Raw genomic sequence first — 26,958 nt, 5'->3', positions numbered from 1 at the left:
ATGCAGGGTCTTTTGGGAATGTTCCAGGATTTGGCGGGCACTGTGAACCAGCATAGCCAGTCCCTGGCTCAGAGGGTCCCCCCGACACAAGCAAGTTCTAATCCCAGTCCTACAGTGGGGTTCATTCCTATAGAACCCTTCCTGAGTTTTTGGGGGGAGATCAGAAACAGTTTAATAATTTTAAGGAGGGGTGCAAATTATATTTCCAACTTCGCCCTGTTTTCTCCGGGAATGAAGGTACTCAGGTGGATCTTGTTATTTCCCTGCGTAGAGGGAATCCCCAGTCTTGGGAATTTTCATTACCCTCAGGTTCACCCAAACTCTCGTCAGTGGATGAATTTTTTAAGGCTATGGGGCAGATTTATGATGAACCGGACTGGGTGGCTTAAGCTGAATCCCATCTTAAGGCATTGTGTCAGCGGAACCTTACTGTGGAGGACTATTGCTCTCAGTTTCCTAGGTGGGCCTTAGAGACTGGGTGGAACGACAACGCGCTTCATAGTACTTTCCTTTCTGGGTTTAATGAACATATTAAAGATTTGCTAGTGCACCACTCCCCTCCCTGGAGGCTACCATGATTTTAGCTGTGCGACTTGATCGAAGAAGACGAGAGAGATGTCGGGCAGAGTTCATCCATACCTTCTACCGGTCCTGAGGCTGAAGGAGAACCCATGCAGCTTGGTGGAGTTGGTACCTCTTGAGAGTAGAGGCAGCAAAGATGGCGTCGGCGACAGTGTTTTTTTAAGCCGCTCCTCGCTCCATCTGGTTCGTGAATGTCCACGTCTGGAGTCGGCGGGAAACGACCATGCCTAACTGTGTTCGGGGATCCCCAGTTAGGTGCTCACGTATCCATAGCAAAGAAATTACTCTTACCCATTGTTGTCACATTTAACAGTAAGAGTGTGGAGAGTTATGCATTTGTTGATTGCAGAGCTGAGATAAGTTTTTTAAATGCTGACATGGCCAAGGAGTTTGAGGTTCCTCTTATCTCCTTGGATGCTTCTATAACAATATCTTCTCTTGATAATTCTCCCCTTGCACAGAGTATTGGGTATTGCACCGCTGAAACGGTATCTATCCCACAGATTTTCTGCATAAGAAAGAGGCATGCTTTTTTATTTTGCTTGAAAGAAAGAAAAGGGGTTTGGTACCGTGTTAGCCAGTTGAAAAAAGATTGCTCCCAGTGGGAAAAACAAGATAATCTTGTAGTTATGATACCTTTTAATGGCTAACAAAAATAAAATAAATGATGTTACAAGGCAAGCTTTCGAGACAACTTAGGTCTTTTCATCAGGCATATTATGGCAAGGTATATGAAGAAACACAAATATATGCACACAAAGAAAGAAAAAAAAAAAGAGAAAAAGCAGATGCATGGCATCATAAATTGACATTTAAATAAACAAACAAACTGAGCTCAGAGAGGGAATCCTTAATTGGATTAGATTAGTGGTGTGAAAGTTTTATGGTCCCAATATCCATGTAAGATCAGAGGACTGATGCCTTCACTGTGTCTGGAGAAGATTCCTCAGATTTTGTAGTGAGACATAAATCCTCCTGACAGATTTATTCCTGTGTGGAGGGTGTCAAAGACCCTAATCAGTTTGCATTCCCAAACTCGTCTGTGTTTTTGTGATTTAAAGTTGCCTTTTAATATGACAACTTTCATATTGTTGATGTTGTGTCCTGGACCACAGAAATGTTTGGCCACCAGTACATGTTTTTTTTTATCCGTTATTGCTCTCAATAGGTTCCACTTCCCAGGTCCTGTGGTATGTGGCAGAGTTCCCACAGGTGTTCTCCAAAGAGGCCTCCAAGAAATTAACTCGACATAGAACTTATGACTGTTCCATCCAGCTCATTAAGAGGGCAAAGTTACCCATGGGCAGATTTTTTAACCTATCAGAACCCGAGAGGCAAGCCAACAGGGAATATATTCAGGAAAATTTTAAAAATGGGTTTATCTGCCCTTCTAAATCCCCGGTTGGAGCAAGATTCTTTATTGTGGCCAAAAAGTATGGCTGTTTGAAACCGTGTATTGACTATTGTGAGCTCAATCGGATAACTGTACGTAATCAGTACCCTCTTCCACTCATCCCTGACCTCTTTAACCAACTGATGGGGGCAAGTTGGTTTACTAAGCTGGATCTCCTGGGGTCTTATAATCTTGTTGGCATTAAGGAGGGGGATGAGTGGAAATGGCCTTCAATACCCCCGAGGGTCATTATGAGTATTGTGTCATGCCCGTTGGGCTCTGTAATACTCCAGCTGTGTTTCAAGCACGTGTAAATGATATTTTCTATGATCCTTTGAGTATTTGTGTTATTGTTTACATCGATGATATCCTCATCATCTCCAGGGATCTGGCTGCACATAGGGACCATGTGTGTACCGTCCTGAAAAGATTGGAGGATCATTTTCTTTATGTCAAAAAAGAAAAATGTTTTTTGAAGTGCAGGAGTTAGGGTTCCTGGGACTCATTCTGTCCCCCACGGGGTTTTAGATGGAGCCCAAGAAAGTGAGGGTGGTGTTGGAGTGGGCACAACCAGTTAACTTCAAGGAATTGCAGCGTTTCTTGGGTTTTGCCAATTATTACCGGAGTTTTATTAAGGGTTTTTCAAAGATAGTAAAACCTCTCACCGATCTTACCCATAAGGGGGCAGACATGTTTAATTGGGGACCGAAGGCCATTAAGTCCTTTAATACACTTAAGAACGCCTTTTCCTCCACTCCAGTTTTGATCCAGCCTGATGTCAATAAGTCTTTTGTAGTGGAGGTGGATGCCTCCGAGGTATGGGTGTGAGCGGTGCTCTCCCAGGGTTCCACCACTCTAACGCATTTTGCATTTTTTTTTTTTAGAGAGTACTAAGAGACTGAACTAGAGACAAGCCTGATGGGTCTTGTTTTTTACCGTATTCAATTTTTCAATCTCTTACCTCCATGGGTCCAAGAATGTTCAGGCAGATGCCCTCACTGGAAGTTTTTGTCCTAGTGAGTCTGAAATTACGAAACGAGATTTCATTCTTCCAATGGGCATTGTAGTCTCTTCTATCAATTTAGATTGGGAGGATGTTAATGCTCAGGGGGTGGCTCCTACCAGCATATCTCATGAAAAAGTATTCATTCCAGTGCAGTTACGGTTTGGCTTACTCAGAGAGTGTCATGACTCAGTCACAGCAGGCCACCTAGGCATTAAGGGGACCTGTCACCTGATGAGCAGAAAGTATTGGTGGCCGTCCTTGGGTAAGGATGTCGAAGCTTATGTTAAGGCATGCAAGATCTGTGCCATCAACAAGGTGCCTTGCGTCGCCCCAGCAGGGATACTTCTCCCTTTGCCCATTCCTGTGCATACTTGGTCTCACATATCCATGGACTTCATTACTGATCTCCCTTACTCCAAGGGTATAGCTACAGTGTGGGTTATTGTGGACCGATTTTCTAAACAATGCCATTTGGTTCCTTTGGCTCATTTGCCCAGTGCGCAGGACTTAGTAGATTTGTTCCTTGTTCCGGTGGTAAGATTACATGGTATTCCCATAACTATTGTCTCCTATCGTGGGTTCCCAGTTTATCTCCAGATTCTGGAGGGCTTTCTGTAAACACCTTGGGTCGGAACTCTCATTTTCATCTGCATTCCATCCTCAAACTAATGGGCAAATGGAGCGAACCAACCAGTGTCTTGAGTCTTATCTAAGATGTTTTTGCTCCCATACTCAGCATGATTGGGGATCAAACTTAACCTTGGCAGAGTTCGCCCTAAACAATAAACACCACGAGAGTGGATTTCTGTAATCTAGGATTATATCCTAGGTACCCTTGTTTTGAGGGAGGGGATGATGTCCTTCCAGCGGTCTCTGCTATTATCCACCTCCTCACAGAAGGTTTGGGGGAAGCCTGTATCCATCTCAAGAAAGCAGGGGAGAGCATGAAATGGCAGGCCAATAAGCATCATCAGCCAGGTTGCAAAATCAGAGTGGAGGACAGAGTTTGGGTGTCTACTAAGAATCTCAAGATTAAGGTACCATCTCCTAAGTTTGCACCCAGGTTTATAGGACCATTTTCCATTATCGAGGTTGGCAATAAAGTGGCTTTTCGGATAGGTCTGCCTTCCTCTATGTGGATTCCCAATGTTTTTCACAAGACATTATTAAAGAAGGTGGTTACCCTGCTTGTGACCCAGGATCCTCCGTATCCTATTCTGGTAGATAATACTGAAGAATTTGAGATAGAAAGTATTGTGATTCCTTGGAAGGGGTACGGTCCTGAGGAGAGGTTCTGGGTCTGGAGAGGTAATATACTGTACATGCCAATCGTCTCATCACTGAGTTCCATAAAAGGTTTCCAGACAAGGCGTGTGTTGAGAGCCTGAAGGTCTCTCCTAGGGAGAGGTACTGTTATGAATCGTGGTTCTGTGCTCCCACCTGGGAATGGAGCAGGTCCAGTGCTACTCTACTCCGGTTGCAAGTGTCGCCATTGTCCTGACCCTGGAGGCGGAGCTACTACACATGCAGGGAAACAGTCCCAATCTTATGGAGTGTCGCATTCTGGTGTTGTGGGATGTGTGAAGACGCAGGACACTGCTCTGTCTGGAACTGAGCAGTGGTGGGATTATTTTCAGTCTGCTGCTGTAGCTAGCAGGGAGTGGCTGTCTGGGTATGATTTGGAGGTAATCAAAACCTGATTATTAGGCGGGCTATTTAACCCTGCTCAGTCATTTGCTGTTTATTGCAGTTTGCAGTTCCCTTGTGCTTGGTGGTGAGTGGTGCTAGCATTAGGTTTTTCTATCTTTTCAGGTGTTTTCTGATTTTCTCTTCTGGTTTCACTTCCTAGGGTTCTTGCAAAGTCCTTGACTAGGCGCCAGCCGTGTTACCAGACACCAGCTGTTCGGGCCTAGGAAGGGCTCTGCCAAAGTCCCCCTTCCGTTTGCTGGGAGCTGGGTGAAGAGTATTCCCGGCCCTCAAGGACTCGCCTCGCTGTGCAGCTTGTGCCAAGTTCATCTGTGGCTGCACCTTTGCTGGTTTGGTGCCGGTCTTGCTGGGTCCCTCTGCAAAGCACACAACAGTATATCCCATTACATCTGGTGTAGGAGTAACACAACATTTCAGAAATGAAATGTCATATCAACAATAAAATATCGTAGTGTGATGGTCTGGTGCTGCTTTGCTACTTCAGGACCTCGAAGACTTGCTGTGGTAAATGGAACCATAAATTCTGTTGCCTACCATAAAATCCTGAAGGAGAATACCTGGCCATCTGTTTGTGACCTCAAGCTGAAGCACACTTGGGTTATGCAGTAGGACAATGATCCAAAACACACTAGCAAGTCCACTTCTGAATAGCTTAAGAAAAACAAACTTTGGAGTGGCCTAGTCAAAGTCCTGACCTTAATCCGATTGTGATGCTGTGGTATGATCTTAAATAGGTGGTTCATGCTCGGAAACCCTCCAATGTGGCTGAATTACAACAATTTTGCTAAGATGAATGGGCCAAAATTTCTCCAGGGCCCAAAAAGACTCATTGCCAGTTATGGCAAATGCTTGATTGCAATTGTTACTGCTAAGGGTGGCCCAACCAGTTATTAGTAGTGTTGAGCCACCCCCGTAGTGTTCGAGTTCGGTTCGGTTCGTCGAACACCCGTGTGTTCGCCGAACTGTTCGTCGAACTGTTCGTCGAACACCTTCGAACACCGTTAAAACCAATGGCAGGCAAACAAAAACACATAGAAACATATAGAAAACACCTTCAAAGGTGTCCAAAAGCTGACAAACTGCTCTGAAGACACAACTAACACATGGAAAAGTGACAAGTACATATAGTCATGCGAAAATAAAAGAGGTGGAGGAGTAAAAGGAGGGGGAGACACAGATATAGGCATGTCATGCCCTTCTAAAATCCAAAAAGTGAGAAGCCGACACGTTCAGTCCGCTCCTGCCCGTGCCACCTCCGTGTCGCCGGGTTTGTGCCAGAGCCGTGGTGAACCCTGACGGCCAGCCCCCCTCTCCCAATACTGGTGCCTGTCCGCTGGTGGGTCGAGCGAGCCCCCCTGTGGTGGAGGCAGCTCTAAGCTTTTTAATTTAAATTGTCTCTCTAATTTGAATGAATACACTTTAAATCCATTTACAAGGATCTATTGGAGGGCAAGTCTCATGCCAGCAGCCGCGTAATTCCAGCTCCAGTAGCGTCCACTAAAGCTGCTGCAGTTAAAAAGATTTTATAAGGATCGAGCTCGGCTGTCCACCGCAAGGCATCCTACTGCCAGTCCCAGACCCTATGCCTTGGGGTGCCTCCTGATGCTCTTCACTGAGTATCCCGTGGTCTCGAAGTATTTCCTTTGAAAAAATTAAGTGTCAAAACTACAGGTGGTGTAGCTTGCTTAACAGCCGGGATAATCCGCTGACTAGCAGACACTGCTACTAGGCACAAAGTATTTCCTGGGCTAGATGCAGTTAAAAATTTGTAATTAGATACTCTCGTTGGATGCTGAGAAAGCATTCCATAGAGTCTCCTGGCACGCCATATATGATTCTCTTAAAAAGCTTGGGGTAGGGGTCTAGGTGACCCTTTTATAGCCAAAATCACGGCCCTGTATCACAATACGTCACCTAGGCTGAAGATAAATGGAACTGTATTACCCTGAGGGCTCGGTTGCTACAGAGGTATTGCACCTCACCCAGAGGTGTGATATCTCACTCTCAGGTAAGGATGGAGTGTGGATCAGGACCCGACACCTGCATGCATTACACCACATTGCCGTGGGGCAGGGCGACCAATATGCCCCTGAGATGGGCACGACAGTCCCTGTCCCTGGCTGGAGTGGGGGAGGGAACACTGAGGAAGGGGAACCCTGTAGTGCAGGAGCAGGGAGGAAGCAGTTCCTGGGTGCATTGAGAAGGGAGTATAAAAGGTGGGCACCATCTTAGTTCAGTGCAGAGAAGTCTGAGCAGAAGTGGCAGGGAGCAGGGGCTCTGCATGAGCTCTGCTCCGGAGGCGGGCCTAGTAACAGAGGCCCAGGCCTGGAAGAGGGAGAAGGAAGGAAGAGGAGCGGAGAAGGCTCCAGGAACGAGGAACGAAGGGATCCCAGGGGTGCGGATGGGCGAGTCGCCACCGCACGCCCGAATCCACCTGCGTGGAGGGGTCAGGCCAAATGGGGAGACCGGTCCCCGAAACTAGTGGAGGCAGGAAACGACCCTCAGCTAGAAACAGGAGGCTGTGACATTTTATGTGGCGCAGGCCCTCGCTACACCTGCTAGGAAGGCACCACATAGGGTCAGGGAAACTGGCGCCAAGTTTACCAAGAGGAGGACCGAGGCAGCCGGACAGAAGGGTTGGTAAGAAAGGCCAGACAAAGGACACACAAAGGGGGTCCTGTGAAGCGCTCCAAAGTTATCTGGGAGTTGTCTGAGCCCCTCACCTGGTGAGCACAGTACGACGTGGGCAGCCGTTACCTGCAGACGTGGTCTGGATAATAAGAACTGTGAGTAAAGGCCCTGGACTGCATCACTGACTCCGTGTCGTTACTGCTGCTGCCCTGCACCATCACCTCCATCCTCCGCATACACTGCCCTGAGGCTATACTCCTCCCGTGGGGAGTTATGCTACGCTCTGCTGCACCCACAACACCAGCCTCAGCGGTCTGCCCTGGAGCGGCGGTTCACTCTGACCGCAATCCATGGGTGGCGTAGTCGGACATTTAAACATCAAAACCACATAAATAGTTCCGCCACTGGTTTGACCACCCTGAGCCACGAAACCGGGTCGCCGCCACGGAGACTACAACCACCAGCATCCACCAAAAAGGGTCCGGCTCCGGGTGTCCCAAGGCCCAGGGGGCGCGTCAGAGCATTTTCATCACCTTTCACAATCACCAATGGGACAAGGCAGGGATGTTCTCTGTCCCCTCTCTTATACATCCTAGTGACGGAGCACCTGCTCTCATCAATTCGCCATAACCCCAATATTAGGTGGATTGAGGTGGGAGGCACCGAGTACAAGTGCTCTCTATTTGCTGATGATGTCCTAGTATATATCACTCAATCACATATATCCATCCATGCTGTTATGGCTGAAATAGATCACTTTGTTACATGATCAAATTTTAAAATCAATGCAGCGAAGTCTGAGGCCCTCGATGTCTCCCTCCCCAAATCCATATAGGATTCCATCCAGTCCAACTTTCCCTTTGCCTGGCCCTCACAGGGTATCAAATACTTAGGAATTCCTATTCATAGAGACATCTCCCATCTATGTTATCTTAATTTTGGGCCCTTTATTGAAGAACTCCATACAGACCACGGTTGGCAAGTTAGAACTGTAAGATTCACTAAGTGAACCACTGGTGTTTTGTGGAAAAGCACACGTACACTGTGTTCCAAATTATTATGCAAAAAGTGTTTAGGAGTGATAAGGGAAGAATTTGTTTGTTTGTCAGTTAAACTCATTGATGGTGATGTGTGTCAGGGCTCTTTATATCACTGTAAACAATTGCAGACACCTGTGCTAATTAGCTTGGCAGGTGTGTCCAATGAAAGGCAAGACTACTTAAGAAGGCTGTCTCACATTATTAAGCAGCCTACATTTTCTGCCAAAATGGGAAAGAAAAAGGATGTGTCGGCTGCTGAAAAGCAACAAATTGTGGAGTGTTTAGGTCAAGGCATGACTACAATCAACATTGTGCGATGATCAGGATGAAGTGTCTTGGCAATCAAGAAGTATGTAGCTGATTCACAGTACACACGTGTGCGTGCTGATAAGGGCAAATTGAGGACTCTTTCCTACAGGCAATTACGTCAGGTTAAAAGAGCAGCGGCAAAAAAGCCTTGTCATAGCAGCAGACAAGTTTTTGAAGCTGCTGGTGCCTCCAACGTCCCCCGAACAACAAGATGCAGGGTCCTTCAGAGGTTTGCAGCTGTGCATACGCCATCCTGTCGACCTCCTCTATCCACTTCACACAGGCAGAAACGGCTCCAGTGGGCCAAACATTACATGAAGACTGATTTCAAAACTGTTTTGTTCACGGATGAGTGCCGTGCAGCGCTCGATGGTCCAGATGGATGGAGTAGAGGATGGCTGGTTGATGGACACCCCACGCAAACACGGCTACAGCGCCAACAAGGAGGAGGTGGAGTAATGTTTTGGGCTGGAATCATGGGGAGAGAGATTGTCGGCCCCTTTAGGATCCCTGTAGGCGCTAAAGATGAACTCCATAATGTATGTGGATTTTCTCAAACAGCACTTCCTGCCATGGTTCAAGAAGAAGAACCGTGTATTTCACAGCAAGATCATTTTTTTGCATGATAATGCACCATCTCATGCTGCACATAAAACATCTGCATCTCTGGCTGATATGGGCATAAAAGGGGACAAACTTATGGTGTGACCCCCATGCTCCCCTGGCCTCTACCCCATTCAGAACCTCTGGAGCATCATCAAAAGGAGTGTCTATGATGGCGGGAGGCAGTTCACATCTAAGCAACAGCTCTGGGAGGGTATTCTGTCCTCATGCAAAACAATTGAAGCAGAAACCATCCAAAACCTGACAAATTCAATGGACGAGAGAGTTCAGAAGCTCCTTTCGAACAAGGGGTCCTATGTGAAAATGTAACATCACCTAGAATAAAGTTTTGAGTTGAAAACTGTTTGATTTCAGTTTCTAATAACCTGCTAATGCTTATAATTTCAAAAATGACCATTTTTTTGGTCTTTATTAAAATGAAAAGGTTGATCGAAAAGTTTGGGGGATCTAAGAGTGTGGCAACCCAGTAGTCATGATTACTTCGAATTCTGACAATATGAGGGTCATGTTGCAGGTAGTGCAGCAAGAAGGCACTTATGTGTCTTGCGCATCTCGGAGCCCCAAAATTATTTTCCGGGCTAGATGCAGCTAAAAATTATTATTAATTTTAAATCTGGTGGAGCTTAGTATAGATGGCCTAATAGGATCAGTGCTGCACACTGCTACAAAGCCCAAATTATTTTCCAGCCAAGATACAGATAAACATGATTAGTAATTTGGAAGCTTAAAACGGTTGGTAGGGTGATTTTAACCAATCATCCATCTTTTACTCTCCCCAGGGTGACACAGGGGTATAAAAGTCGTTTCGGATCCATGATTTGTTCATCTTTATGAACGTGAGTCTGTCTACATTTTCAGTGGAGAGCCGCGTGCGCTTATCTGTCAGCACACCACCAGCAGCGCTGAACACACGTTCAGACAGAACGCTGGCTGCGGGGCATGACAAGATCTCCAAGGCGTAAGTGGCTAGCTCCGGCCATTTATCCAGATTGGAAGCCCAAAAAGAGCAAGGGTCCAGTGACACAGTCATGGCTTCAATGTTTACTTGGAGATACTCCTGTACCATCGTCTCTAGGCGTTGACTATGTGTCAGACTTCTTGTCTCCTGTGGCCTTGCAAAGGATGGGCTAAAAAAGTGGTGAAATGATTGCGCAAAATTGATTTTACCAGCAGATACTGTGGTTCTGTTATGGTTTGAGTGCTGAACACTTGACGGTCCCACGGTTGGCAAGTTGGCACTGTGAGATTCACTACGTGCACCACTGGTGTTTTGTGGAAAAGCACATGTAAGATTCTGCAACAGTCTCTGCTGATACTCCTGCATGCGTGCATCCCTTTCTATGGCAGGAATAATTTCTGCAAATTTACTTTTGTACCGGGGATCTAACAGTGTGGCAACCCAGTAGTCAGGATTATTTCTAATTCTCACAATTCGAGGATCATGTTGCAGGTAGTGCAGCAAGAAGACACTCATGTGTGTTGCGCATCCAGGAGCACCAAGTCCCTGTTGTGTTGGTGGCGAGGTAACAATCATGCTTCCTTCCTCTGTCCTCTCCCCCCAACCTCGCACAACAGAAATGTGATCAAGGTCTCCCTCATCTGATGAGTCTTCCATCAGTTCGTCCTCCACTTCTTCCTGGGCTCCTGCACCTTTCTCACTAGTTTGGCTGCTACCATGCGCCCTGGTAAAACCATCTCCCCCACCCTCACATGCCTGCCGCCTTGGTGCTGCCGACCGTCTGGACCTTGCAGATGTTAGCCCTTCCGCATACAACTCCTCCTCCTCTACTTCCTCCACCTCCTCTTGTGCCACCACCTGACTCCGAATTCTATTTAACATGTGCTCCAGCATGTAAATCACCGGAATAGTCATGCTGATAATGGCATCGTCAGCACTAAACATCTTCGTCGCCATTTCAAAACTGTGCAGAAGGGTGCATAGGTCCCTGATCTGAGACCACTCCTCCAGCGTGATTTGCCCCACGTCTGGATCTCGTTGGCCCAGGCTATACGTCAGAACGTATTGCACCAGGGCTTGTCGGTGCTGCCACAGTCGCTGCAACATGTGCAGAGTTGAATTCCACCGGGTAGGCACATCGCATTTTAGCCGGTGAAGTGGCAGGCCCAACGACTTCTGTAGAGATGTAAGTCGCTGAGCTGCGGGATGCGAACGGCGGAAGTGAGCACACAGCGACCGTGCCCTCTGCAGAAGGCCATCTAGTCTGGGATAGTGGGCTAAAAATTGCTGGACAACCAGGTTCAACACGTGAGCCATACAAGGCACGTGTGTGACATTGCACCGGCGAAGGGCCGCACCCAGGTTTGCAGCATTGTCGCACACGGCCTTCCCTGGTTTCAGGTCCAGTGGAGACAACCATTCATGAAATTGGTTCTCCAGAGCTGACCACAACTCCTCAGCTGTGTGACTCACATTTCCCAGACATTTCAAAGTAAAAACCGCCGGATGACATTGAGCCCTACTGCCAGCATAGTAAGGAGGTGTGCAGGATCCCTTCTGCGCAGTTAGAAAGCTTGTGGCATGACCAGACAGGCTTTGGGTGCAGGTGGAAGACCGAGAGGAGGTTGAGGAGGCAGAAGCAGTGGATGAACTTTGACATAAAGAGGATTGACGCACAACTCGTGGGGACGGCAAGACTTGGACAGCAGCCCCTTGTCCTGCTGTCACCATAGTTACCCAGTGCCCAGTCAGCGACATGTAACGCCCCTGTCCATGCCTACTCGTCCAAGTGTCTGTGGTGAAATGCACCCTGTCACACACAGAGTTTCTCAAAGAAGCGGTGATGTGTGCGACATGCTGGTGGAGCGCAGGCACACCTTTCTTTGAGAAGTAGTGCCGACTGGGCATCTGGTACTGGGGCACTGCGACGGACATAAGGTCTCGAAAATCCTCTGTGTCCACCAGGCGGAAAGGCAGCATTTCTGTAGCCAAGAGCTTGCAGATGGTGAAATTCAACCTCTTAGCTTTCTCATGGCTAGGAGGAAATGGTCTTTTACTTGTCCACATCTGAGGGACCGAGGGCTGGCTATTGTGCATAGACGGGGTTGATAAGGGTGTCCCCGGCAAACTGCCGGTCTGTGAGGAAGATGCAGGCGGACATGTTAGGTTGCCTTGATCCAAAGGTGGTGCTATCGATGTCGGAAAGCGCTCAACACCAGCTGGTGTTACCACCTCCAAAGAAAATGATGACCTGCCAATCACGCTGGCTGTTGCGGGTAAAGAGGTGGCAGGTCTGCGCCCCAAAACAGGTGTGACTGCTGTCCCCCCAGTCACAGAGGATGAAGAGGCCGCGGATGCACAAGATATGGCAGATGGTGGTAGGCCCGGCCGGCTAGGCCGCATTGTAGCACACTGAGCTTCCCACTGCAACTTATGCTTCATGTCCATGTGCCAGTTCATGCATGAAGTACTCAAACTATGTATTTTTTGGCCTCTACTTAGCTTTTGCTGACAAATGTTACAGATAACACAAGTTGGGTCATCTTTATTGATCTGAAAAAATGCCCAGGCTATGCAAGGCTTAGCACCCATGCGACCTGAAGAGCCACCATGACTTGTGGTGAGAGGCAGAGTTGTGTTTGAGGATGCAGTTGTTGACGTGCTTCCAGTACTACGTCTCTGTCCAGGAAGGCGCAACCTGACCTCGTCGTCACTAGCATCTTCCTCCACCTCCTCTGCTGACCTCATCTCTTGGCTGACTGTGGGTTGACAGTAAGTGGGATCTCCAACCTCATCATCATCACCCTGTGCGTTATCACACCCGTCGTCCTCAGAGCCAACCTGTTCCTGCCCTGACAAAAAACTAAAGTTGTCGCTCCAATCAGGTATTTGAGTCTCATCATCGTCTTCCTCATTGTCTCCACCAACAGGAGTTACAGTTTGGGAATGAGGGTCTACATTATGGTCAGAACCTTCTGCGTCTGGTCCTGGATCCGACTCATAAAGATTCTGGGCATCAGTGCAGATCATTTCCTCGTCTGGATTCACAGAAGCGCTGGAGTCGACCTCTGATTCCCAGGCTATAGTATGAGTAAACAGCTCTGCAGACTCAACCATCTGTTCTACCTTATACTCAGACGGGCAGCTGGAGATTTGGGAGCTGTGAGGAAGCAAGTGCGATTGGGGTGACACCTTTGAGGACTGGAGTATTTGTGATGTTGAAGTTGATGTGGAGGAGAGCCCACTTAAAGGAGCACTTGATATCCGTTGAATCACCTGCTGTTTTTGTGCCTCATCTGGAATTTGTAGCGATTGGCGTGGCCGTAAGAAAGGGATCTTATCACATTGTCCGCTAAAAGAAGTAGACATTTTAGTTTGGCTGGAAGATGGTCTTTCTTCTGCAGATGTTACTGTTGCTTTAACACCTACCCCACGGACACAACCTTTTTTCCCCTTCCCAACACGCCTATTCCCCTTTCCACCAGCAGCAGGCCTTTTTCCACTCATTTTGGTGGTTAACTAATTCACAACTCTGGAATTGTTTGCACAAAAAAACAATGGATGGGAACCGAGCAGAGCTGAGTGGCCAAACTGTGGTATTAGGCCAAAACTATTGGCTGGGTTAGATGCAGAAAAAAATTATATTCAATTTGCAACCTGATGTAGGTCAGTATAGATGGACTAATAGAACAAGTCCCACACACAGCTAGAAGCCCAAATATTTTTTCAGAGGTAGATGCAGAAACAAATATATTCAGTTTGCAACCTGATGGAGGTCAGTATAGATGGACTAATAGAGAAAGTCCCACACACTGCTAGAAGGCCAAATATTTTTTCAGAGCTGGATGCAGACAAAAAATTATTTTGAATTTGCAACCTGATGGAGGTCAGTATAGGTGGACTAATAGAACAAGTCCCACACACTGCTAGAAGGCCAAATATTTTTTCAGAGCTAGATGCAGAAAAAAATTATATTCAGTTTGCAACCTGATGGAGGTCAGTATAGATGGACTAATAGAGAAAGTCCCACACACTGCTAGAAGGCCAAATATTTTTTCAGAGCTAGATGCAGAAAAAAATTATATTCAGTTTGCAACCTGATGGAGGTCAGTATAGATGGACTAATAGAGAAAGTCCCACACACTGCTAGAAGGCCAAATATTTTTTCAGAGCTAGATGCAGAAAAAAATTATATTCAGTTTGCAACCTGATGGAGGTCAGTATAGATGGACTAATACAACAAGCTAGAAGCCCAATATTTTTTCAGAGCTAGATGCAGAAAAAAATTATATTCAATTTGCAACCTGATGGAGGTCAGTATAGATGGAGTAATAGAACAAGTCCCACACACAGCTAGAAGCCCAAATATTTTTTCAGAGCTAGATGCAGATAAAAATTATTTTTAATTTGCAACCTGATGGAGGTCAGTATAGATGGACTAATAGAGAAAGTCCCACACACTGCTAGAAGGCCAAATATTTTTTCAGAGCTAGATGCAGACAAAAAATTATTTTGAATTTGCAGCGTGATGGAGGTCAGCATAGATGGACTAATAGAACAAGTCCCACACACAGCTAGAAGCCCAAATATTTTTTCAGAGGTAGATGCAGATAAAAATAATTTTTAATTTGCAACCTGATGGAGGTCAGCATAGATGGACTAATAGAGAAAGTCCCACACACTGCTAGAAGGCCAAATATTTTTTCAGAGCTAGATGCAGAAAAAAATTATATTCAGTTTGCAACCTGATGGAGGTCTGTATAGATGGATTAATAGAACAAGTCCCACACACAGCTAGAAGCCCAATATTTTTTCAGAGCTAGATGCAGAAAAAAATTATATTCAGTTTGCAACCTGATGGAGGTCTGTATAGATGGATTAATAGAACAAGTCCCACACACAGCTAGAAGCCCAATATTTTTTCAGAGGTAGATGCAGAAAAAAATATATTCAGTTTGCAACCTGATGGAGGTCAGTATAGATGGACTAATACAACAAGTCCCACACACAGCTAGAAGCCCAATATTTTTTCAGAGCTAGATGCAGAAAAAAATTATATTCAATTTGCAACCTGATGGAGGTCAGTATAGATGGAGTAATAGAACAAGTCCCACATACAGCTAGAAGCCCAAATATTGTTTCAGAGCTAGATGCAGATAAAAATTATTTTTAATTTGCAACGTGATGGAGGTCAGTATAGATGGACTAATAGAGAAAGTCCCACACACTGCTAGAAGGCCAAATATTTTTTCAGAGCTAGATGCAGAAAAAAATTATATTCAGTTTGCAACCTGATGGAGGTCTGTATAGATGGATTAATAGAACAAGTCCCACACACAGCTAGAAGCCCAATATTTTTTCAGAGGTAGATGCAGAAAAAAATATATTCAGTTTGCAACCTCATGGAGGTCAGTGTAGATGGACTAATACAACAAGTCCCACACACAGCTAGAAGCCCAATATTTTTTCAGAGCTAGATGCAGAAAAAAATTATATTCAATTTGCAACCTGATGGAGGTCAGTATAGATGGAGTAATAGAACAAGTCCCACACACAGCTAGAAGCCCAAATATTTTTTCAGAGCTAGATGCAGATAAAAATTATTTTTAATTTGCAACCTGATGGAGGTCAGTATAGATGGATTAATAGAGAAAGTCCCACACACTGCTAGAAGGCCAAATATTTTTCAGAGCTAGATGCAGACAAAAAATTATTTTGAATTTGCAGCGTGATGGAGGTCAGTATAGATGGACTAAAAGAACAAGTCCAACACACAGCTAGAAGCCCAAATATTTTTTCAGAGGTAGATGCAGATAAAAATTAATTTTAATTTGCAACCTGATGGAGGTCAGTATAGATGGACTAATAGAGAAAGTCCCACACACTGCTAGAAGGCCAAATATTTTTTCAGAGCTAGATGCAGAAAAAAATTATATTCAGTTTGCAACCTGATGGAGGTCTGTATAGATGGATTAATAGAACAAGTCCCACACACAGCTAGAAGCCCAATATTTTTTCAGATTTAGATGCAGAAAAAAATATATTCAGTTTGCAACCTGATGGAGGTCAGTATAGATGGACTAATACAACAAGCTAGAAGCCCAATATTTTTTCAGAGCTAGATGCAGAAAAAAATATATTCAGTTTGCAACCTGATGGAGGTCAGTATAGATGGACTAATACAACAAGTCCCACACACAGCTAGAAGCCCAATATTTTTTCAGAGCTAGATGCAGAAAAAAATTATATTCAATTTGCAACCTGATGGAGGTCAGTATAGATGGAGTAATAGAACAAGTCCCACATACAGCTAGAAGCCCAAATATTGTTTCAGAGCTAGATGCAGATAAAAATTATTTTTAATTTGCAACGTGATGGAGGTCAGTATAGATGGACTAATAGAGAAAGTCCCACACACTGCTAGAAGGCCAAATATTTTTTCAGAGCTAGATGCAGAAAAAAATTATATTCAGTTTGCAACCTGATGGAGGTCTGTATAGATGGATTAATAGAACAAGTCCCACACACAGCTAGAAGCCCAATATTTTTTCAGAGGTAGATGCAGAAAAAAATATATTCAGTTTGCAACCTCATGGAGGTCAGTGTAGATGGACTAATACAACAAGTCCCACACACAGCTAGAAGCCCAATATTTTTTCAGAGCTAGATGCAGAAAAAAATTATATTCAATTTGCAACCTGATGGAGGTCAGTATAGATGGAGTAATAGAACAAGTCCCACACACAGCTAGAAGCCCAAATATTTTTTCAGAGCTAGATGCAGATAAAAATTATTTTTAATTTGCAACCTGATGGAGGTCAGTATAGATGGATTAATAGAGAAAGTCCCACACACTGCTAGAAGGCCAAATATTTTTCAGAGCTAGATGCAGACAAAAAATTATTTTGAATTTGCAGCGTGATGGAGGTCAGTATAGATGGACTAAAAGAACAAGTCCAACACACAGCTAGAAGCCCAAATATTTTTTCAGAGGTAGATGCAGATAAAAATTAATTTTAATTTGCAACCTGATGGAGGTCAGTATAGATGGACTAATAGAGAAAGTCCCACACACTGCTAGAAGGCCAAATATTTTTTCAGAGCTAGATGCAGAAAAAAATTATATTCAGTTTGCAACCTGATGGAGGTCTGTATAGATGGATTAATAGAACAAGTCCCACACACAGCTAGAAGCCCAATATTTTTTCAGAGGTAGATGCAGAAAAAAATATATTCAGTTTGCAACCTGATGGAGGTCAGTATAGATGGACTAATACAAGTCCCACACACAGCTAGAAGCCCAATATTTTTTCAGAGCTAGATGCAGAAAAAAATTATATTCAATTTGCAACCTGATGGAGGTCAATATAGATGGAGTAATAGAACAAGTCCCACACACAGCTAGAAGCCCAAATATTTTTTCAGAGCTAGATGCAGATAAAAATTATTTTTAATTTGCAACCTGATGGAGGTCAGTATAGATGGACTAATAGAGAAAGTCCCACACACTGCTAGAAGGCCAAATATTTTTTCAGAGCTAGATGCAGAAAAAAATTATATTCAGTTTGCAGCCTGATGGAGGTCAGTATAGATGGATTAATAGAACAAGTCCCACACACAGCTAGAAGCCCAATATTTTTTCAGAGGTAGGTGCAGAAAAAAATATATTCAGTTTGCAACCTGATGGAGGTCAGTATAGATGGACTAATACAACAAGTCCCACACACAGCTAGAAGCCCAATATTTTTTCAGAGCTAGATGCAGAAAAAAATTATATTCAATTTGCAACCTGATGGAGGTCAGTATAGATGGAGTAATAGAACAAGTCCCACACACAGCTAGAAGCCCAAATATTTTTTCAGAGCTAGATGCAGATAAAAATTATTTTTAATTTGCAACCTTATGGAGGTCAGTATAGATGGACTAATAGAGAAAATCCCACACACTGCTAGAAGGCCAAATATTTTTTCAGAGCTAGATGCAGACAAAAAATTATTTTGAATTTGCAGCGTGATGGAGGTCAGTATAGATGGACTAATAGAACAAGTCCCACACACAGCTAGAAGCCCAAATATTTTTTCAGAGGTAGATGCAGATAAAAATTATTTTTAATTTGCAACCTGATGGAGGTCAGTATAGATGGACTAATAGAGAAAGTCCCACACACTGCTAGAAGGCCAAATATTTTTTCAGAGCTAGATGCAGAAAAAAATTATATTCAGTTTGCAACCTGATGGAGGTCTGTATAGATGGATTAATAGAACAAGTCCCACACATAGCTAGAAGCCCAATATTTTTTCAGAGGTAGATGCAGAAAAAAATATATTCAGTTTGCAACCTGATGGAGGTTAGTATAGATGGACTAATACAACAAGTCCCACACACAGCTAGAAGCCCAATATTTTTTCAGAGCTAGATGCAGAAAAAAATTATATTCAATTTGCAACCTGATGGAGGTCAGTATAGATGGACTAATAGAATGATGCTATGCCCAAGAGATTTTACTTCACTAGGTGCAGTAAAAAAATTGGTATTCTATACACAGGTGGTATATCTTGCAACACAGATAGGCTACTCCACTGACTAACACACTCTGCAATAGGCCAAAAAGGATTAGCTTTGCTAGATTCAGCCAAATGCTGTGAAAAAAACTTGCACAGCACTGGCACAGACCTGCCTGGCAAAAACTGATAGGAACTGATGTAACCTAGTCCTGAAAAGGACTCCAATTACAATTAGTCTTTACTCTCACAACCTATCTATTTAAGAGCACAGACCTGCCTGATAAAAGTCGTAGGAAATGCTGTAACCTAGTCCTTAAAAGGACTGCAATCACAACTATTCCCTACTCCCAAGCTATCTGTAGATTTGTGCGAAAATTGGCTTGAAATTAACAAGGTATAGCACACACAGCAACAGCGGTGCCGTCTAACACGCAGCTCCAGCAGTGAGAAAATGGTGGCGACGGGGAAAATGGCTTGGTCTTATAGGGCAAGGACATGTGACATACACTGCCAATGACACATGCCCTTGCTTGTGTGAAAAAAAGCACTTCGCTCCGTGTGTGCGCTGCTGATAGGCTGACAGATTGCACCTCCCCACTGTAAATGCGGGAAAGAGAAAAAAAAATGGAGATCTTCATTATTCCTGCAGAGATCCATCCCCTGCCCCTCCCCCCACCCCGCTGTACACTCAAACTGCGTATTAACATTAATTTTCATCATTACTGAGAAAAAATCCAGTTATGATTTTGGTGCACGAACAGTTATCGAACATAACCTCGAACAGCCGAATTTTTCTCAAATCGTTCGTGTTCGCCGAACGGCTCGAACACCGCCCAAAACAGCTCAAATTTGAGATTGGCGAACAGTTCGAGTAGAACAACGCTCATCTCTAGTTATTAGGTTTAGGGGCAATCACTTTTTCACACAGGGCCCTCTAGGTTTGGATTTCTCTTTCCCTTAATAATAAAGACCTTCATTTAAAAACTGCATTTTATGTTTACTTGTGTTATTTTTGTCTAATATTTAAATTTGTTTTGTGATCTGAAACATTTAAGTGTGACAAACATGCAAAAGAATAAGAAATCAGGAAGGGGGCAAACACTTTTTTACAACACTGTATGTACAGAAGTTCCAGTGTCTCCTATGTGATGTATATGCTCCAGCCTCACTAAAAAATATGTAATTTCAGAGGACATCCTCTTTAAACAAATTAACTTGTAATCCTCCTTCCTATAAAAATAAAAAAAATTGCAAATACAATCTAATTCCCTTTTCTATGCCATTTTCTATAACAAGTCAAAACTCCTTGAATAATTGTAATGCATATGGAAAAGTGAATTTTTTTTTGATGATCAGTAGTTAGGAATAACTCACTTTAATTTAGAGAACTGTCGCTATTGTCTGTATAATGTATTATAATAAACCTGCATTTCAAATCTAGTAACCAATAAAGTAACAATTCGGTGACATCAAAGTGATAGAAGCAGACAGTGCACTACATAAAAGCTGCATTATAAGCCAATATGAGTATTGTACAACAAATTGTGCCCAAGCAGAAGAAAACATGAAGTGAACTGTAAAGACGTTTTAATTCATGGAATTAATGCAAAATGGATTAGTTCTTTTAACCACTTCCTTGACTTACTTTTACTTTCTAGGGAACCTCCCGGTATGTTATCTGACCCTACCTGCAAACCCCATGCTGCATATCTGACTATCTTTCCAGACTGTTTCTATCTGTCTCCCAGTATGTTCCCTTTATACATTATCTGCTGTGTATCCACTGATCCCTGCTAATTTCATTCTATCTGTCCTTGGTATGTTCGGTCCAATCTGCATGTTCATCACCTCATTCCTTTGATTCCAATACACAGTGGTCCCTATCTGTCTGTTTCCTGAATTCATTTAGCCTCTGTGTCCTAATTACTCCCACCCCCCTCCACCCATGCTTTTGTGAGCAGTGTCCCTGCGACTCCTCCCCTCCTGCACACCTGACCCACCTAATGTGCTGGCCAGAGCTCCATAAATCAAGCAAGCCTAGTCTGGCACAGACGGATGTGGCTTTTAAAGGGTTGCTTTTTAAGGGGCTGAAAATAAAATATGCGAGAAATGGGCCAGAAGTGACCAGAAGGTACGGATAACTATCTACCATTTGTACTTAGATTCTCTTTCTCATTCTCCTTTACACTTTCATCATGCTTACATATGCCCTTACGGTTTTTGCCCCACTAATCCTCACTCTTCGTCGCTATCCCCAAACCCCAGCACCCTCTAACCAAATCATCATCTCTCCTTCCCTCCTACGTCCCCACGTAACCTCATCTACAGACCTGCTCCTCAACCTCAGATCGATCTTACCAAAACATAACACAAGCCGGACACACTCCTTCTCCCACCTGCTCTCCCTGTCTCTGCTTCTCATCACTGCTGGCAACATATCTCCCAATCCTGGACCCCCACAGCTTGCACCCTCCACCAATTCCCCCACCTATCGCATCAAACCAACTGCAAACTACCACAACCTCTCTTATGCAAAACCGGTCCCCCTGACGCCCACCCCGCTGCTCCCTCTCTCTGGAGCACTGTGGAATACACGCTCTGTCTGCAACAAGCTCCATTTTGTCCATGACCTCTTTACCTTTCATCATCTCTCCTTCCTGGGCATCACAGAGACATGGCTAACACCCTCTGACACTGCCTCCCCTGCTGCGCTGTATTACGGCAGCCTCCACTTCACCCACACTCCTCGCCCTGGAAACAGACATGGTGGAGGAGTGGGTCTTCTCCTCTCTAACAACTGCACCTTTAGCCCTACTCCTCCTCTTCCCTTCCTTATTCTCCCTTCTTTTGAAGTCCACTCCATCCGCATTTACTCTCCCTCCAACCTCCAAGTGGCTGTCATATACCGACCCCCGGGCCCGATCACTGCCTTTATTGACCAATTCTCCACCTGGCTTCTTTACTTTCTCTCTGCTGACATTCCCACAATCATCATGGGCGATTTCAACATCCCCACTGACACTCGCCAGTCAGCAGCATCCAAACTCTTGTCGCTTACTTCATCCTTTGGACTTACTCAGTGGTCCTCCACAGCCACCCACACAGACGGACACACACTAGACCTGATCTTCACCCGACTCTGTTCCCTATCTAACCTAACAACCTTCCCCCTACCCCTATCTGACCACCATCTACTCACTTTCTCATCCCTGTCCTCCTCACCTGTCACCCATGTCCGGCAACTAGCACACCCCCGCCGAAACCTTGCACATCTAGACACTCACATACTCTCTGACTCTATTCTACCACTGACATCCATATCCTCACTCCATGACACAGACAGCACCACCGCTTTCTACAATGCCACTCTCGCATTAGCTATTGACTCGGTCGCCCTTCTCATGCAAGGCAGAGAGCGACGAGTCAACAGGCAACCCTGGCACAACAACCTCATTAAACAGCGTCGACAAGAGTCCAGGGTTGCGGAGCGGCGTTGGAAGAAAACACATACTCAAGATGACTTCACTGCATTCAAACAAGCAACACTCGCATTCAAATCAGCACTCACTTCTGCTAAACAGGCCTATTTCACAATCCTTATATCCTCCCTATCCTACAACCCCAAACAGCTATTCAACACTTTTATCTCTCTCCTCAGCCCTCCACTGCCCCCTCCAACCTCCGTCATCTCTGCTGAGGAGTTTGCCACACACTTCAAAAACAAGATTGACCAAACACGGCAAGTCTTTACTGTCCGACCACCACAACCCCTTTGTTTTCCACACCATTTCCCTTCTCCCATAACCTCCCTTCCCAACATCACGGAAAGAGACCTTACTCGTCTCCTCTCCAAATCACACCTCACCACATGTGCACTCGACCCATCCCACCTCCTCACCCCCACACTCATGCCATCCCTAACCCATCTCTTCAACCTATCACTATCTTCTGGTACTTTCCCCGCTGCCTTCAAACATGCCACAATCACGCCCATCCTCAAAAAGCCATCACTCGACCCAACCGCCTTGTCCAGCTATCGCCCCATATCGCTGCTCCCATTTGCCTCCAAACTCCTTGAGCAACACGTTCACGCTGAACTTTCCTCCCACTTTTCATCTAACTCTCTCTTCGACAACCAACCATTCCACCGAAACTGCCCTTACCAAAATCACCAATGACTTACTTACAGCCAAAGCTAACAGACAATTCTCTGTACTGCTTCTTCTTGACCTGTCCTCTGCTTTCGATACAGTTGACCATTGACTCCTACTACAGATCCTCTCTTCCTTTGGCATCAAAGACCTATCCTGGATCTCCTCATACTTTTCTAACCACACATTTAGCATCTCCCACTCCCACACTACCTCCTCAACCCGCCCCCTCTCTGTTGGAGTCCCTCAAGGCTCTGTCCTAGGACCCCTACTCTTCTCAATCTATACCCTTGGCCTGGGACAGCTCATAAAATCCCATGGCTTCCAGTACCATCTGTACGCTGATGACACCCAGATCTACTTCTCTGGCCCAGATGTTACCTCTATGCTGTCCAGAATCCCAGCATGTCTAGCAGCCATATCCTCCTTCTTCTCCTCTCACTACTAGAGATGAGCGTTGTTCGACTCGAACTGTTCGCCAATCTCAAATTCGAGCTGTTTTGGGTGGTGTTCGAGCCGTTCGGCGAACACGAACGACTTGAGAAAAATTCGGCTGTTCGAGGTTATGTTCGATAACTGTTCGTGCACCAAAATCATAACTGGATTTTTTCTCAGTAATGATGAAAATTAATGTTAATACGCAGTTTGAGTGTACAGCGGGGCGGGTGAGGGGCAGGGGATGGATCTCTGCAGGAATAATGAAGATCTCCATTTTTTTTTCTCTTTCCCGCATTTACAGTGGGGAGGTGCAATCTGTCAGCCTATCAGCAGCGCACACACGGAGCGAAGTGCTTTTTTTCACACAAGCAAGGGCATGTGTCATTGGCAGTGTATGTCACATGTCCTTGCCCTATAAAACCCAGCCATTTTCCCCGTCGCCACCATTTTCTCAGTGCTGCAGCTGCGTGTTAGACGGCACCGCTGTTGCTGTGTGCGCTATACCTTGTTAATTTCAAGCCAATTTTCGCACTAATCTGCAGATAGCTTGGGAGTAGGGAATAGTTGTGATTACAGTCCTTTTAAGTACTACGTTACATCATTTCATACGACTTTTATCAGGCAGGTCTGTGCTCTTAAATAGATAGGTTGGGAGTAAAGACTAGAGATGAGCGTTGTTCTACTCGAACTGTTCGCCAATCTCAAATTCGAGCTGTTTTGGCGGTGTTCAAGCCATTCGGCGAACACGAACGATTTGAGAAAAATTCGGCTGTTCGAGGTTATGTTCGATAACTGTTCATGCACCAAAATCATAACTGGATTTTTTTCTCAGTAATGATAAAAATTAATGTTAATACGCAGTTTGAGTGTACAGCGGGGTGGGGGGAGGGGCAGGGGATGGATCTCTGCAGGAATAATGAAGAACTCCATTTTTTTTTCTCTTTCCCGCATTTACAGTGGGGAGGTGCAATCTGTCAGCCTATCAGCAGCGCACACACGGAGCGAAGTGCTTTTTTCACACAAGCAAGGACATGTGTCATTGGCAGTGTATGTCACATGTCCTTGCCCTATAAGACCAAGCCATTTTCCCCGTCGCCACCATTTTCTCACTGCTGCAGCTGCGTGTTAGACGGCACCGCTGTTGCTGTGTGCGCTATATCTTGTTAATTTGAAGCCAATTTTCGCACAAATCTACAGATAGCTTGGGAGTAGGGAATAGTTGTGATTGCAGTCCTTTTAAGGACTAGGTTACAGCATTTCCTACGACTTTTATCAGGCAGGTCTGTGCTCTTAAATAGATAGATTGTGGGAGTAAAGACTAATTGTAATTGCAGTCCTTTTCAGGACTAGGTTACATCAGTTCCTATCAGTTTTTGCCAGGCAGGTCTGTGCCAGTGCTGTGCAAGCTTTTTTCACAGCATTTGGCTGAATCTAGCAAAGCTAATCCTTTTTGGCCTATTGCAGAGTGTGTTAGTCAGTGGAGTAGCCTATCTGTGTTGCAAGATATACCACCTGTGTATAGAATATCAATTTTTTTACTGCACCTAGTGAAGTAAAATCTTTTGGGCATAGCATCATTCTATTAGTCCATCTATACTGACCTCCATCAGGTTGCAAATTGAATATAATTTTTTTCTGCATCTAGCTCTGAAAAAATATTTGGCCTTCTAGCAGTGTGTGGGACTTTCTCTATTAGTCCATCTATACTGACCTCCATCAGGTTGCAAATTAAAAATAATTTTTATCTGCATCCAGCTCTGAAAAAATATTTGGCCTTCTAGCAGTCTGTGGGACTTTCTCTATTAGTCCATCTATACTGACCTCCATCAGGTTGCAAATTAAAAATAATTTTTTGTCTGCATCTAGCTCTGAAAAAATATTTGGCCTTCTAGCAGTGTGTGGGACTTTCTCTATTGGTCCATCTATACTGACCTCCATCAGGTTGCAAACTGAATATATTTTTTTTCTGCATCTACCTCTGAAAAAATATTGGGCTTCTAGCTGTGTGTGGGACTTGTTCTATTAATCCATCTATACAGACCTCCATCAGGTTGCAAACTGAATATATTTTTTTTCTGCATCTACCTCTGAAAAAATATTTGGGCTTCTAGCTGTGTGTGGGACTTATTCTATTAGTCCATCTATACTGACCTCCATCAGGTTGCAAACTGAAAATAATTTTTTGTCTGCATCTAGCTCTGAAAAAATATTTGGCCTTCTAGCAGTGTGTGGGACTTTCTCTATTAGTCCATCTATACTGACCTCCATCAGGTTGCAAATTAAAAATAATTTTTATCTGCATCTACCTCTGAAAAAATATTTGGGCTTCTAGCTGTGTGTGGGACTTGTTCTATTAGTCCATTTATACTGACCTCCATCAGGTTGCAAACTGAATATAATTTTTTTCTGCATCTACCTCTGAAAAAATATTTGGCCTTCTAGCAGTGTGTGGGACTTTCTCTATTAGTCCATCTATACTGACCTCCATCAGGTTGCAAACTGAATATATTTTTTTTCTGCATCTACCTCTGAAAAAATATTTGGGCTTCTAGCTGTGTGTGGGACTTTCTCTATTAGTCCATCTATACTGACCTCCATCAGGTTGCAAATTGAATATAATTTTTTTCTGCATCTAACCCAGCCAATAGTTTTGGCCTAATACCACAGTTTGGCCACTCAGCTCTGCTCGGTTCCCATCCATTGTTTTTTTGTGCAAACAACTCCAGAGTTGTGAATTAGTTAACCACCAAAATGAGTGGAAAAAGGCCTGCTGCTGGTGGAAAGGGGAATAGGCATGTTGGGAAGGGGAAAAAAGGTTGTGTCCGTGGGGTAGGTGTTAAAGCAACAGTAACATCTACAGAAGAAAGACCATCTTCCAGCCAAACTAAAATGTCTACTTCTTTTAGCGGACAATGTGATAAGATCCCTTTCTTACGGCCACGCCAATCGCTACAAATTCCAGATGAGGCACAAAAACAGCAGGTGCTTCAACGGATATCAAGTGCTCCTTTAAGTGGGCTCTCCTCCACATCAACTTCAACATCACAAATACTCCAGTCCTCAAAGGTGTCACCCCAATCGCACTTGCTTCCTCACAGCTCCCAAATCTCCAGCTGCCCGTCTGAGTATGAGGTAGAACAGATGGTTGAGTCTGCAGAGCTGTTTACTCATACTATAGCCTGGGAATCAGAGGTCGACTCCAGCGCTTCTGTGAATCCAGATGAGGAAATGATCTGCACTGATGCCCAGAATCTTTATGAATCGGATCCAGGACCAGATGCAGAAGGTTCTGACCATAATGTAGACCCTCATTCCCAAACTGTAACTCCTGTTGGATGAGACAATGAGGAAGACGATGATGAGACTCAAATACCTGATTGGAGCGACAACTTTAGTTTTTTGTCAGGGCAGGAACAGGTTGGCTCTGAGGACGACGGGTGTGATAACGCACAGGGTGATGATGATGAGGTTGGAGATCCCAATTACTGTCAACCCACAGTCAGCCAAGAGATGAGGTCAGCAGAGGAGGTGGAGGAAGATGCTAGTGACAACGAGGTCAGGTTGCGCCTTCCTGGACAGAGACGTAGTACTGGAAGCACGTCAACAACTGCATCC

Source organism: Phyllobates terribilis, unplaced genomic scaffold, assembly GCF_046119375.1.
Source record: "Phyllobates terribilis strain yellow unplaced genomic scaffold, ASM4611937v1 Scaffold_11__3_contigs__length_659146591, whole genome shotgun sequence".
Taxonomy (NCBI): domain Eukaryota; kingdom Metazoa; phylum Chordata; class Amphibia; order Anura; family Dendrobatidae; genus Phyllobates; species Phyllobates terribilis.
This window is presented reverse-complemented; position numbering follows the sequence as displayed.